A 17,035-nucleotide genomic window follows, 5' to 3' on the forward strand; every position below is an offset into this window, starting at 1 on the left:
TGTGAGTGATGACTTGTATGTTGAGCTCAACCCTTGTGGGAGCCCATTTCTCCCCACATACTTGATATTCATGAAATAGAAATTTGTCCAATACCTTCACAGTGAACAAACAAGTTAGGAAAAATAAGGAGCTCATGAAGCTTATGATGATTTGTCACTTTGATCTCTCTAATTCTCTAGCTTGATCTGATATGATTTTCTTCACATTTGTAGTCTGATATATGTTTATGAGTAGATTGTTAGAGAAATAGAGATCTCGAGCTCTAACACATCTATTCTTCACCCTTTATAGGTATCATAGGAGCACTAGGAGTATGATGAAATGAAGATGCAACTTCAACTAACCAACGGTTCGTCATCCAAAAGCAATGACAAATCTTTATCTCTCTCTCATTCTATTTATACATATTTTTATCATTCTACCTGTTTCATTTATCAGTCACACCCATGACTTGTGCAGGTAACCTTACACATTGTTTGTAATACAAAAGCTATTTTAGGCAATCTTTTATTGTTATTTTTTGAAAAATACTTGCATAATGAAATAAACTTTCATTCTGAAATCATAATGTGCAAAATGAAGATTTCAATGAAATTTTTTTGTGTATATTTCTTCATTTGCAATCTGTAAGGCCTTAATAGGCCACCAAATTTAGCTGTAGGAAAAATTTGGTAATATTTTTGGTGACATCTTAGGGGTGTTTGCATGCTTAACAAATAGAAACCAGTATCCTAACATATCCATTAGGCATTGAGTCAAATCTGCCCTCTTCATTATTTTTGAAAATTGTAGTTTAGCATTGAAACACAAATAAAACAAAAAATGAAAGCATACTAATTTGGCTATGCTTATGGCTAGGCCTAAAAACTCTGCATCCACACTTATTGAACAACAAAACTGAAACTTGAAAACTAGAAAACAACGATGTGCCAGGAGCACTTATTGAAATGAAACTTGTTGAATTCTAAAAATTAAACATCTAAAAACAAAAAAAAATTGAAATCTAAAGATGCATTGTGCTGAAAGAACTTATTCAAAGCTGGAAAACTATTGAAAAACACTAATCTACTATGTACATATGCAAGATTCATGATACTCAATAGCATTGTTTATGGTGAATCCCATTAATAGGGATTGGCAACACCTCTCCATCTAACTTTGCAAGTTGGAATGCATTATTCTGCTTGCATTTTGTGATAATATATGGGCCATCCCACATGGGATCAAACTTGGTATGTCTACCAGGCCTATTTTTTAGTTCATCCCACTTAAAAATAAGATCTCCCTCATTGAATAAACGTGGTACTGCCTTTCTATCAAAGGTTCTTTTCATCTGATCCTGATGGATTTGCAACTTCTCATATGCTTCTTTTTAATTTTCTTCTAACTCCATGAGCTGAGCAAGCCTAATTTGCATTGGTTTCTCCTCAAGTAACTCAAGCTCTTTAATGTAACTTAGAGTTGTCAATTCAATTGAAATAGGTAACTTAACTTATTTTCCATAAGTTAAAACATATGGTGAGTTACATGTTGATCTTTTTGGTATAATTTTGTCAGCCCAAAGGGCTAACTTTAGCTTTTCATGCCAAGTTCTCTGGTTCTCAACAATGGTCTTATTGATGATATTAATAAAATTCTTATTAGTTGATTCATCTTGTCCAATACCCCGAGGGTAATAATTGGACGAAGTATTCAAATAAATGTTGTGCTTAACTGACCAATTTGAAACTCTTAGACCAACAAAATATAAAGCATTATCAGAAATAATTGAGTCTATGCTACCAAACCTGGATACCAAGTCTTGATAGAAGTTTAGGACAATAGTTTCATTTTCTTCTCTCAATGCTACTGCTTCTGTCCACTTTGTGAAATAATCAATTGCTTAAGAATCAACTTGTGACCTTCACTAAAAGGTGGATTAATAGGTCTTATAAAATGAAGCCCCTATTTTGCAAAGGGTTGTTCAACATGAAATGGTTGTAAAGGCAAGGTTGCAAGCCTTTATTTGCCTGCAAACAATGAACATTTTTCACACTTTCTCACCCAAGAGTTAGCATCCTTAAACAAATCTGGCCAATAATAACTAGCTCTCATAATTTTTAGGGTTGTTGTTCTAGCTACAAAGTAACCTTCTGAAGGTCCTTCATGAAATTCTTGTAGAACTCTATCAATATGTTCTGGTTCTATGCATCTTAATAAAACATTATTGTAAATTTTTTTGAATAAAACACCAACAATTAATGCATATGGAATGGCTTGTAGCCTGAAATACCTTCTTTTTGACCTATCCAATCCTTTCAGACAGTCACTTGTTTGTAAATAATAAGCAATCTATTGATTCCAAGTTGATGCTACAACTGGGACAGTAGTTTGTTCATCATTTCTAAGCAATGTTTCAGCTTGTTGTTCCTCTTCCTTGCTATTTTCTGCACTTCCACCAAGTTGTTCACACAAACCTTTGCCCCTAACTAGCTTTGTAACCTTGATGGAAATGTCATATTCCATTGCTTTAGTAATCCAAATTGCTATTTTGTCATTGTATGTCCTTGCTAAGAAGAAACTCCTTAACTGTTGGATGAGCAACCATCAATTGAATTTTATTGTTAGAAAGTATATGCCTAAATTTCTTAAGGCTTCTTATCATAGCTAAAACATGCTTCTGTACAAAAGAGTACCTAGTCTCATAATCAAGAAAAATCTGAGTAAAGAAAGCAATAGGTTGTTTTAAGCCTTCATCATGGCACAACATTGTTGAAATGGTGTTCTCACTCCCAAAAGAATATAGAATAAAATCTTTCTCAAAATTTGGGTTAATGAGAGTAAGGGCTGCTGAAACTTCCTCTTTTATCTCTTCAAAGCTTTTATTACCTTCTGTAGTCCCCTGAAACGGTATGTTCTTCTTGAGCATTGATGTGAGTGGTTGCATTAATGTTGCAATATTAGGAATAAACCTTCTGATTAAGTTAATGCTACCTATAAAACTTTGAAGTCCCTTCTTGTGTGCAGGTAATGGTAGTGCAAGTATCATTGTAATTCTTTCAGGATCAATTGCAATTCCATGTCTTCAAACAATACATCGTAACAACTTTCACTAGTAGAAAAACAACAATATATGACTATAAAAACTACAAAAAATTGCATATAAAAGACTAATCTTGGTCACGTTACCATTATTAGTTTATTGTCAGTCATTTATAACGCAAACAAATTTATGAATAAACTATTTTAGTCATTTATTGGTTGTTTTGATTGATCAATTTGGTCATTGATTTAGTCATTGATTTTTGTTAACTGGTCATTTATTTAGTCATGGTAGTCATTTATTTAGCCATTGCAATCATTAATTACTATGAATTGATATGTATATTTATATATATATAATAATATATATTTTTAATTTTTAATTTTAATTTTATTTTTTGAAGATTTAATTGATGTCAATTGATATGTATATTTATATATATATAATAATATATATATATATATATTTTTATTTTTTATTTTTTACAGATAAATCTCTTTTATGTAGATTGATTGGAAAAATAAAGGTGCCAAATTACCAAAGGATGTGCAAGTTGAAAAAACTTACGAATAGAGTTATTCGATCAATGATGAATGCACCACACCATCATATGTTCTACCATCAGTCAACCGACCTCAAGGTGCCATAATTGATATCGCATCTGCCAATACCATTGGACTTCTGCAAGAATAATGATGATTGGTGTTGGTGCCCAAACCCACAGATTGGAAAACCAAAAGACTTGCCAAATCCTCAAGTAGTCCAATTAGCCTTGGCCAACGAACATGGATGGTCAAAAACCAAATCCCTCTGCACTTTAGGCTCCACTGAACCTAGGTGGCTGTGCCTCTTCCTCTTAAGCACAAAAGAGGTTATTTATAGTGGATTTAAACCTTTTAGCAAGTTTACACAACTGGCAAATTATTGTTCTGCAACTATGCTTTATTATGTGCTTTAAGTGAATGCTTTTGAAAAGACATGAAAATGATTATGATTGTGAATGTATTTTAAAAATAAAATTTATTTTAGGACTTAAATAAAATCTACATAGATCAGTTCATATAGGATTTGGGAAGAACGTTTCTCTGTCAAGGACCTTGAATGCATACAAATCAAAACCTTAAAAGATCAATAACAGACCAATGCCTCTATCCAAGGATATATATGACACTTTGTGGACAGAATATCTTATCAACTCAAGAGACAATTTCTTATCAACTATGAAGGTTTAGTATGTGTTACACAAACAATAAGAACTCAATCTTTCAATTAATACAACGACATGTGATTCACATCATAGACAATCTATAAATAGATTTATCAAGAGGACAAAGATAACTCATCAACACAAAAGTGTACACAATATTTGGAAAAAGAGATAGTGAACCTTGTATATTAATCTTCAGGGAATAATTGCATACATAAGCTGCACTTGTAAATACTTCATTACAGATTGCTTGCACAAAATGATACATCTTCTTCCTATAGACTTCTCTGATACAAAATTATATTCAATCCCTATAGCATTATGTTGTTCTTATGACCCTCCCCCTTTTTATGTAAAAAACGACTCCCTATAAGTATGTGAATCAAAAGACATATACGAAAGGACACACCCTTTCATACACAGAAGGGAGTTACATACAATTTTCTTCCAAAGGACACACCCTTTGGTTTAATAAATAACTACAAATGAAAACCCTAAAACTACTAAATGATGCTTTAATAATGTGTCTTCTATTCTCCACCTCGATAAAATTCCTCAGCAAGTATTCATTATCTTCTCATTATTTTCTATACACAAAGATAAGCCAATCAGATTCCTTGAAAAACGTATTCCACTTTAGATTTTAGTTTGAAAATACTTGTTTAAAATAATTCATTAAAACCAAAACATTTCCCTTTAACAATATTTCGCAAACATAGCATCCGTTCATATAAAATAATACCTTACCCTAAAATATATATTCAAGGCATTCATTCAAATATAAATAAATTTTAGTTTTAATGCGTGTTCAAATAATAACGTAAAGCAAGTAATATACTTCCCTTTTATGAAATTTAGGAATCGGTATTCCGGCCGTATTTCACCCTATAGTCTAGACTATACATTTAACTTTAATTTTTTCCTTTGTTGCGCATCCATTCGTGCCATGTATCTTCTTCTAGTTCGCTGGTGCATCACCCTTTATCTTTCGGCCAAACTTCCTCCTTTGGCGAACTGCTTGCGGGTCTTATCGATTCTGCAGTTTCACCGACACCTTTTATTTTCGATAGGACCGTTGCTAATTTCTTCGATGAACTTCATGTCAATGAAACCGCTGCTTTCAGTGAGTCTCTTTTGAGATCCATCACAGCCTAAGTTTGTTCGATAAGCTCAGCACCATCGGGCTATTTCACTTCAACCGTTTGCCTTAACCGCCTCATTCTACCGCCTGCCGCTAGTGGTTAGTCACCAAGTCGTGATGCGTAACTGACGAGAATTTTCCCGTTGCGGTATAGCGACTAACGTTGGATCTCTTTCAACCTGCTCGCCCCTTAACCTTGCCAGAGTGACTCTCTCTTTTCTTTATCCATCTATGTCGCGTGTCACTCTTTGGTTCACCCACAGATCCACCTCAACTGCTACTGGACACCATCTATCTTGCCATTTCATCCACCACTGGACCTGGGTTCTTCTTTTGTGCTCCACCACGTGGCACATCTTGATTCGCTTGCAGATCTACCGGGACAACACCTCATCTGCCACCTTGGCAGTCGCTATGTCATGGGGGATATAGGTTGTGCAACTTCATCTTGCGGTATAGCAATGGCTGTTGATCCACCTCAAACTTGCGTGCTCGTTAACCTCCCCTTTTCCGCACGTGCTTAGTCGCCAAGTTGTGGGTTTAAACCAGCATGCATCTCTATCTTGTGGTATAGTGATGGTCATCAGATCCTCTACGATCACCATCCAATTAGTCAAACTAACTCGATCTTTAGCCTCCATCCTCACCAGTCTATTGTAAAACTTTGGTTTCCTCGAGATACGTGCACACGTGGGGTCCACTTGCTTCAGCCTTCTTCACACCAAAAGCCTTGTGTCTTTTGACAGTTATCATACGGGTCGCTTTGGAATTAAACGTTAAAAGAGCCCATCCCACAAACAATGTGGGATAAAGACTTTCCCTCTTCTGACGCACTTCTATGTTCTTCAGTTATGCTCCTCGAGTTGTCCTCCTTGCAATTCACCATCCACCGTAACAATCTTATCGGAATTCAGCATAGCATAAAACTCCTCCTCCCGATATCCCAATGAGTCCTCAATCTTTGTTACTTTGTCGGTATAATTGATACCGATATCCCCGTAGGTGCTTTTATCTTCATCAGGGGCTGGAATAGCCTTTTTCTATTCCTCCTGAAGTCCCAATGTTACTTCGATGCACTTTTATGCTTTATACCTCCAAGTCTGCTTTATCGGTATAGGAAACACCGATGGTTCCGCCTTCCGATTCTCCATGTCATCGGGGATCGGCCTAACTGTTTCTGCATTGTCCCGATACGGTCTTTTTCTTTAATGGACCCGTCTTCAGTTCCCTTCAGTCATCGGTTATTGGTATAATAGTTTTTACACTTTCCCGATAAGTTGATGCATGCCGATAAAAAACACCCTCCTTCTACCTCATTGAAACAAGCTATCCTGATGGTATGACTTTCCTAAGAGTGCGCATTGTGTTGAATATCATTTAAGTGCTTCAATGAGTCTGCCCTCTGATTTATCAGTAAATGTCATGTCGATAATCCTTCTTTTTCTTGCCAATGTTGTTTCATCGAAACTACTTATGCCGATAATTGAAATTTTGGAGTTTTGAACAAATGAGCCATCCACCATGAATAATAGTGATCCCAGCTATCCACAGGGTCTGATACACACTTGACACTCCTGAAACAGCTAATCCTTAGGGAACGTTTCCCGTACTAATAAGGTTCTTGGACATGCAAACCAGTAGTAAATGCTCATATGATAGGAAAAAGGCATCCATATACAACACAAAATATTTTGTAAAAATATGTGCTAACAATTGGACCAAACTATTAACCTATGTGCAAACACCAAATTACTTCCTTTCAGGTCGTAAAAAGGAACAATATAGTAGAGAGAAAAAATCGATAGCCTCCATGTATTAGCAGGTAAGAAGAGGTCCCGACCAAGCCAAAATATCATCAATCTACCATTAATAAGATAGTGCTAAAGCTGACTGATTTGGAGAACAAGTGCAGGAAAGTTTGAACAAATCAGATAGATGAAGTGATCGCCCAAGTGGTGGATGTATCGTGCACTGACCAAACTAGCAATAAATCTTACCAATAAATACCACCAATTTGATGCATTAAAACTTTTCTTCATGCGAATAGGCTGAATGAAACCTTATAGAAATGAAGACCACCGATGATCCAAAGAGATTAATAAAACTAAGAAACCTGACCAAGCATATGTGAATAATGACAAATAAAGTAGTGCCCAACTAATAAGGAGACAAGAAACAACCCATAAAAATGGCTTGATGCTTCACAAATAAGGGCAAGAGTAGAATGAAACCGCAACTCTCACAATGCCTCCAATTGTTGAGAACCAATCAAATGCTAAGCACAATGCCAACACTACGAACCAAAGCCAATGTGGAAAGAGATCACAAAAAACCAAAGAAAAAATTCTAATCATAGACAGTGAAAAACACGACAGAGATTATGCCAAACATGATGGAGAATCGCATTGAGAGAGGACTCAAACAGTGAATATCTGCACCGTTATGAACAAAGTAATGGATTGAAGAATACGAGCCCTGCTCATAAGGAAACCAACTACTAATAGAAATTATTTCCAATGATGATGTTGATTATAAAAGAAGATGATCGTGAGAATCCTGATCTATGAGAACCAATAATTAACCCACAAACTCGAGAATCAATCACTACAGAAAAAATGAGATCTGGCCACGGGAAGAAAAATTTGTCAAAGACAATATAGCCCATAAAAAATTATGGCCAATCTTCAAACACAGTTGCCAAAATAGAGATAAGGCCTACACGAGCCATCCAAAAAATGGGAGAAGATCAATGGACACCGAAACTTCATAGTGCATCAGCTATCGCTGCCAAATAAAGGACACAATCACCAAAATATATATCGGCTCCAAAACAATGTAGATCTAAAAATGGAGTGTAATATACAATAGAGGTCATAGTCTCACAAAATAGATGCCCGATCAGTATCAAACCAAGCTCCACAAATTTGAATTGTACCAAAAACAAATTGATGCAGCACTAATAAAGACAACTCTAAAAAATTTAAAAAATTTCTAAACACCAATTATTGAATATGCAGAACTGATAAAGGCATGAATTGATGCCTTGATGATCATATCAATTTGGCTACATTGGGCTAAACATCTATAAAAAATAAATCATAATATATATTTGAAAGAAAAAAATTCTGCAAACCCAAAGCAACAAATAGATAAAATGGAGATTTTGAACCCTGACAAAATGCATATGGCTGCCACTCCTTCCCAGCCTACACTTGAAAATCTACAAACAATCTAAGAGAAAAGTTACATCATATCTAGGGTTTTACCTGAGAAAATAAGAAGGAAATGAAAGAAAATCTCAAAAGAAAATAATACCAATTTTAGTAAAAAAATACAAGAACTCATTGGGTGAAACCTTTGATCTCCATAGCTTATTTGATGAAGCCAAAGAACCCTCAAGAAACTTGCAACAATGGCTTCCATGGAGGAAGCTAAGGTTAGAGAGCTTGACAAAATGTCTAAATGAGAGAATAGGATTAGAAATTTTTTTTTTTCCATCAATAATAGATAGGGTTTTCTATTGAAGCCCTAAGATCCAATGATAGAAATTAAAACAATCTAATGGATGGGATTCTTTACACAACCCATTAGGGGTGTCGCTAGAAGATTTTTTAATGGGGATTAAAATAATTAATTATGATCAGCATCATGGTGGGGAAATGATGCTAGGTACCCATAACTTGTTGTAACTTAAAAACAACTTGGTGGAGAGAAATTATTTAAAGTTTAAATTTATTTGAGATAGTTTAAATGTAATTTTTTTAATATGCGTGCATATATATTTATATGCACACACATTAAATATATACGCATACCTCTCTCCCTCTCCCCTCTCCCTCTCTCTCCCTTCCCTCCCCCCTCTTCTCTCCCTCCCTCTACCTCTCCCTTCCCCCCATGTTCTCTCCCTCTCTCTCCCTTCCCTCCCCCCTCTTCTCTCCCTCCCTCTACCTCTCCCTTCCCCCCATGTTCTCTCCCTCTCTCCCTCTCCTCTCCCTCTCCCCTCTCCTCTCCCTCTCTCTCCCTTCCCCCCCTCTTCTCTCCCTCTCTCCCTCTCCCTTCCTCCATACCCCTTCCATAACTTTTTTAAGGCTTAGTAGCACGTACGCGGTACTTATTACTCATAAGCGCGTACAGGGTACTATTCCTATTATTCGATACCCTGGGATAACATTTTTAGGCTTAGTAGTGCGTACGCGCTACTTATCAGCCCAGAATGGGAGAAAAGAATACCGTTTGGCTTGCCAACATTTTATGGTCTAACAGCGCATATGCGGTTATCAATGTAGTGTGTACGTGGTTTATAGACATAGTTTTAGTTACCCAAGAGCCTCAATGGCCTCGAAAGAAGTTTTTGAGGTCGTTGAAGGCTCCATTGGAACTGTGTCTGCACTTCTATCACTGTTGTATACATTAAAGTAAGTGAATTTTTTGTTTTTGCATGGTTTCAAATGATTAAATTGTGATTATTTAATAGTTTGATTCCAAAAAATAGTGATAAGATGCATACTTGTGGTTATTTATTTATTTTTGAACTTTTCTTTACATATATATGTAATATAATTCTATTTAGGTCAACCGATCTCAACCATGGGAAAAAACAAGCGAGGAACGATGGAACAACGAGAGGCTCAAAAGGAAAGACAAAGGCAACGTATGAAGAAATTGTGTGACATAAGAACAATGTAAGAAGAAGGTATGTCAACCTCAACATCTCAATTCGATTTACCAAACGAATATAATGCACCTAATGCAATTGAAGAAGAAACATTTGATAATTTACCGTTTGAACCTAATGCAATTGAAGAAGAAACATTTAATAATTTACCATTTGAACCTAATGCAATTGAAGAAGATACCGCATTGAATAATCAATTAAATGATGAACATATTACACCTTCTCTACTTGATGAATTGAATGTACATAATGCATCAATGTTAACACCTCCTAGAATCATTCGTAGGAAGCCAAAGTATCTAATTGACATTGATGAGAATATATTGAAGTCAATGCCCAATAAAATGAATGAACGAACTTTTAGGAGAATGGTTAAAAGAATATGGAAAAACTATTTTAAAAACTTGAATCAAACCGCAAGATGTCAATTAATTGTTCAAATGATTAAAAATTTGAATTTTAGAGAGACAATGAAAATTCTAGGCCTAAGATCACCTGAAAGTAACAATGAAAGAACTATTGTCAGAAATCTATTTGATGTATATCAATCTATTGGTTCAAAATCACATAGTAAATATTCTAATGCTACTCTACGTGTCATTACATCAACCATAATGAGCAAGAAAATAAAAAAAGATTGTTTGATAAGCAAAACAAGTAAGTCATTAAACGTTAGTAGAACAACATTAAGTAAAGCATTAAAGAGGCGAGAACAAATAGAGGAACCTAACAATAATTCTCTTTGGGCATTCTCGGGTAGACTACCATGCAAAGACAAGGTTGTTGTAGATGCACTAAAAACATTAATTGAAATTTTTTGGCATGACAACACAAGAGTATCGCCCAACCAAAGAGATGTTGTTAGAAGGTGAATTGGGTCTAAAAATTGTGAGCCACATGCAAAACACTATTTGGATATGATTCAAACTAAATTTTATGAAAGATTCCTTCAAAAGTTTCCTCAAATAAAAATTTCTCAAAGATTTTTTGAAATGGCAAAACCTTTTTATATTAAGATTAATCATGTACGCACCACGTGTTGTTATAGGATGCATATTGAATTTTCCATGCATTATGATATTTTTCGTCATATTTGTTCTACTTTGCACACTAACGATGTTTTGCAGGAATGTAATAGACAAACACCTCCTAAGTCGGCAAGAGAATTTATTTCAAGTGTGTTATGTAATAGACATGATGGTTGCATTTATTATAAGATGCCTTGTTTGGAAGGTTCTTGTGCTATATGTGGTGGTTTGCAACATTTACCAAGATGCATACATTTGGAGAGCACACATGAAATTGGTACAAAACTAGTTTCTTTCGGAAAATACAAGACATACACATATGGAGTTAAAGATGGAAAAGATTTGAAGAGATGTGAGCTAGTGAAAAATGATATATGTGTAGCTCAATTTATGAAAATGTTTCAAGAGAAACTAGTTTATGAGTACATAATGCATACACATAGAGCTCGATGGTTAGATGAGCAATTCAAGTTGTGTAAGGACACATTTCTTCTTGGCACCATTGTCTCTATCGTTGATTTCACTGAAAATTATACACTACAACCTCAAAATGAAGTGCAATCCATGTATTATCACTCTACACAAGTTTCTATTTTTGTACACATAGCATTCATGCATGCAGATGATAGCATAGAGGATGATAGAAAGGTTGTAAGAGAGTATCACTTCTACATAAGTGATGATCGTACTCATTCATCGGAGTTTGTACAAGGATGCTTTAAAGTTTTCTATGATAGTTTAAGGGAAAGGAACATATGATACAACCGACACTTAATATGGTCAGATAATTGCACCGCATAATTTAAGAATGCAAGGATGTTTTATTGGCTGACAAGGATGCATGTGACAAGCGGTGTACAACATTTTTGGAATTTCATTGAGGCTGGACATGGTAAGGGAGAGCACGATGGTGTAGGAGCATGTGTGAAAAGAGCCCTAGCTAGGGAAGAATTGAAGTACGAAGGTGGTGCTGAGTTGGTAGATGCAGAAATAATTGTGCGATGGTGTAAGTCTACGATGGGCCCAGGTAATCCAGGTACGTCATTGGTTCGTAGATATTTTTGGTTAATTACTGAATCTAACATTGAAAACTATCTAGATTGTTGTACAATTGCAGGATCAAGTGACATGCACTCATTAATGAGTTCAAATTCAAGTTCACTGGTAATTTATACGAGACAGATGGTATGTTTTTTCTCTTCATGCATGTATTGTTTGTGGGAAGAATGTGAATCAGAAGAGTGGGTTGACAAATGGTCTTGTAGACCGTTGGTTCCCATTGATTCATATCAAATTCCCAAAGCACTACAATTGAGCCAGATGGAGACATCAGTGGATTTTGACCATGTATCCGACCTAGTGGATTCAAGTGATTTTTTGAGTTAATTTTTTTGCAAGTATTCTTTTTGGTTCATTTTGTTGTACATCATACTTTATTTTTGGTATTAATTAACACTTTATAAAATGTAGGTCATGTGTATGCAGTTGTTGCAGAAGAGAACAATGAAGAAGGAACAGATTACTATTTGTGTCGTTGTGTTGAGCCTAAAAGAAAATTGACAACCACAATCATTGATGGAGAGGGTATTGAGTACTCAATAGGGTCTGTTGTCATGATAGGAACATGGCTTCGGAGATACCCTATCAAGAATTTCGATGTTTGGTTGTTCGAGGACTTTGAAACACACAGACATATTCTTCATTTCTCTAACTTTGTTGTTGCAACAAATATTCATTTGATGAAGTATCGTGGTAGACCTCATAATAAGATTTTATGGAAAGTTCATGAATTTGACCACAAGGCAATACTTGACATAATACGGGTTAGAGCCTATCCTGAAGGCTCACTTGATTGATTCTATGGTTTAGAGTAGAATGATTTTGAGAATTTTGTATAAATCATCGACGAATTGTTCTATATTCATTTTTTGTATATATAAATGCCCATGAGCTGATTTTTACATGTTTAGGGGCATAATTTTGTATATTTAAGTGGCAACAAGCTAATTTGTACATATGTACATGCCAAATTTTGTATATTAAAATGGCGATGAGCTGAATCACACATATTGTAATGCCAATTTTGTATAAAAGCCTATGAGATGATTTGTATATTAAAATGGCGATGAGCTGAATCGCATATATTGTAATGCCAAATTTTGTATAAAAGCCCATGAGATTATTTGTAAGACAATTTTTTGTATAATCAAATAGCCAAGAGCTGATTTGACCATATTTAGAGGCAAATTTTTGAATAATATGTGACAATGTTTTGTGACTATGTTTTGAGTATATGTGACGTGTCCCTGGTCAATCATGAGCATTCTTGATTTTTGTATAATCATGGATAATTATTTGAGTCATTATCGGGTCATAGGGGTCATAGATTGAGACTAGATACAATTTGAGCAAAAATTGTCATTGTTGTCAAAAAAATTGTCAAAAAAGTTGTCAAGCAACTTCTACATTGCGTCAGTAGAGTATGACTCTCGATGTTCTGGTGCTTTGTGATGCACGACAGGGGCATGCCTAGCGTAAACCTGCCCACCCAGATGCACTCACGATGTCGGTTTGTGCACACAAGCAACATAATCAATTCTATCCAATCTTGCAACTTTTCCTTGCAAGCAACTGATGGTTTTTTGAGTAGGCGAAAAAATGCTACTAATTGAAAATGGCTCCGAGTCATCGAAAAATGAGATAGGCTATTGTAGAGGAGCCTCACGCGACCCCACAAGATCAAACAGATCAACCATATGTGTCATGGATTGGAAGAAACAGTCTGTCAAATTTTGACAATTTTTTGGACTTAGGGCACTTGAGAGATCGCACCGATAGGGTATGACTCTCGATGTTCTGGTGCTTTGGGATGCATGACAAGGGCATGCCTAGCATAAACATGCCCACCCGGATGCGCTCGCGACGTCAGTTTATGCACACGAGGAACAAAATCAATTCTAGCCAATCTTGCAACTTTTCCTTGCAAGCAACTGACGGTTTTTTGAGCAGGCGAAAAAATGCTACTAATTGAAAATGGCTCCGAGTCATCAAAAAATGAGATAGGCCATTGTAGAGGAGCCTCACATGACCCCATGAGATCAAATAGATTGACTATATGTGTCGTGGATTGGAAGAAATAGTCCGTCAAATTTTGACAATTTTTTGGACTCAAGGCACTTGAGAGATCGCACCGGTAGGGTATGACTCTCGACGTTCTGGTGCTTTGGGATGCATGATAGGGGCATTAGCGTAAACCTACCCACCTAGATGTGCTCACCACATCTATTTGTGCACATGAGGAACAGAATCAATTCTAGCCAATCTTGCAACTTTTCCTTTCAAGCAACTGACGGATTTTTGAGCAGGCGAAAAAATGCTACTAATTGAAAATGACTCCAAGTCATCAAAAAATGAGATAGGCCATTGTAGAGGAGCCTCATGTGACCCCACAGGATCAAACAAATCAACCGTATGTGTTGTGGATTGGAAGAAATAGTCTGTCAAATTTTGACAATTTTTTGGACTCAAGGCACTTGAGAGATCACACCGGTAGGGTATGACTCTCGATGTTCTGGTGCTTTGGGATGCACGACAGGGCATGCCTAGCATAAAACTGCCCACCTAGATGCACTCGCAACATTGGTTTGTGCGCACGAGGAATAGAATCAATTCTAGCCAATCTTGCAACTTTTCCTTGCAAGTAACTGACGATTTTTTGAGCAGGCGAAAAAATGCTACTAATTGAAAATGGCTCCGAGTCGTCGAAAACCAAGATAGGCCATTGTAGAGGAGCCTCACACGACCCCATAGGATCATATAGATTGACCGTATGTGTCATGGATTGGAAGAAATAGTTCATCAAATTTTAACAATTTTTTGGACTCAAGGCACTTGAGAGATTGCACCGGTAGGGTATGACTCTTGATGTTCTGGTGCTTTGGGATACACGACATGGGCATGCCTAGCATAAACCTGCCCACCCAGATGCACTCGTGACATTGGTTTGTGCACACGAGGAACAAAATTTGACCATTGCGAGCGTGAGGGTGCTCTCGCACCAAAGACATTGTTGTTTAAATTCATATTGTCAATTTTTGTTGTTTATATTCATATTGTTAATAACATATGCAAATATTCATTTAAATTTATAAAAGGGCAGCCACCAAATACAGCGAATACACAATAATGAATAGAATACAAGGATTTTTGTAGGGTTAATTCAACATTTTAGAAATTTTATCAAATCATATTCCATGATTGCAATGCTTTATATCATATATTTTTGTTGTTTATATTCATATTGTTGATTACATATGCAGATATTCATTTAAATTTATAAAAGGACAACCACAAAATACAATGAATACAAAATAATGAACTCATTACACATTTATTGGATCGAATATCGATATTTATATATATAAAAAAAGGCATGTCTGCCAAGTCAATACAAGTATTACAAAAATGTGGCATATGCCATGTCCAAATCGATATACAATAAAAATGTAGAATATATCTACATGTATTGGTCATTTTATGACCAAAACTAACACTATATGATCCTAAACTTGTGGTGGATCATCAAAATTAAGCCTCTTCGGTGCAGTACGCGGCTTTGTAGATGGCTGCAAAACCACAATTCAAAAGCCAAGTTAGAATTCTTTTATAGAAAATAGTTCACAATTAACATCATAACTATGCATTTAACTTTAATTCCTTTGCAATTGAAATGTAGATTACCTCATCGGCTGATCTAGGAGCTAATGTCTTCGCTCTCCTCTCCTTGTCACTCTTAGGAGTTTTCTTGAAGACATACTTAAATTGATCCACGTTATGGCTGTACCGTGAAGGAGTCTATTGTAGATTAAATGTACAATTAATACAATGTACTAACATAAATATATCAAAAACACTTAAAAGCTATAATATAGAGAACAATGACGTACCTGTGCCTGAGATGCTTCTCCAATGGACTGAGGATGGCTCACCATCGATGTAGAAACTAACGCTATTACCTACACAAAAAATGTACAAAGATTAAATACAATTAATATGATGATAAGTATTGAAGGTTGAAAACAATTAATTTTACATATCAAACAAAAGTGTACCAGATCCTGAGATGCTTCTCCAGTGCAAGGAGGAGGGTTCGCCATTGACGAAATAGGTATGGATATTTCCTGTATGAAAAAATTATAAGATTATAATATATCACAAGTTCACATGTACGCATGCATATAATCATGAAATCAAGAAAATAAAGTAGAGATACATACCTCCGCCCTCTCTTTATCCATGGGCGAATCAGGTGCATTCAACATATCCACAAAGTTCAATGGTCACTGTACATGTAAAATAGACAAAAAAACACTAATCAATCTACAAACCCCAACTAATACTTGATTTCAACATTTTCAAACAATTGTACAACTAAAAATGTGTTCAATTACCTTCTTCACATGTTTTGGCATCTTCAAGGAATTCTTTTTCTTAGGAAAAGCCCTAGACGCGGAGGTGGTACCCTAAAAACACAAAATTAACATGAGATATTAGTACAGATAATAAATTAAACATAATTTTAAAAATCTAAAATTAAATAACTTGCATATTCCATCAAAACAATACATAAAAATAGTTGTACAAAATATCATACCGTATAGCCTTGTAGGCCAAAATCGATTGCTGAGAGTGTAATGTCATCAATTTGGGACATTTCGTCCCCTGTCAACACCTACAAACTAGAAACTAGACCAAGCATTAAAGATAGTTAGTATATCTAGTATTTTTTTGAATTCAAAGTGTACTATTCTATTTTAACATGTTACAAAATTTATACCTCAGGCGTCGAAGTTGCAGCTGTGGTAACTGGGGGAGGTGTATGAGATACCGCTGTTGCTTCCTAAAATGCATATTATTTGTCTCAATTTAAATCGATGTATAAATGAAAATTCATTTATGTAA

This window comes from Cryptomeria japonica, chromosome 2 (assembly GCF_030272615.1).
Source record: "Cryptomeria japonica chromosome 2, Sugi_1.0, whole genome shotgun sequence".
Classification (NCBI taxonomy): Eukaryota; Viridiplantae; Streptophyta; class Pinopsida; order Cupressales; family Cupressaceae; genus Cryptomeria; species Cryptomeria japonica.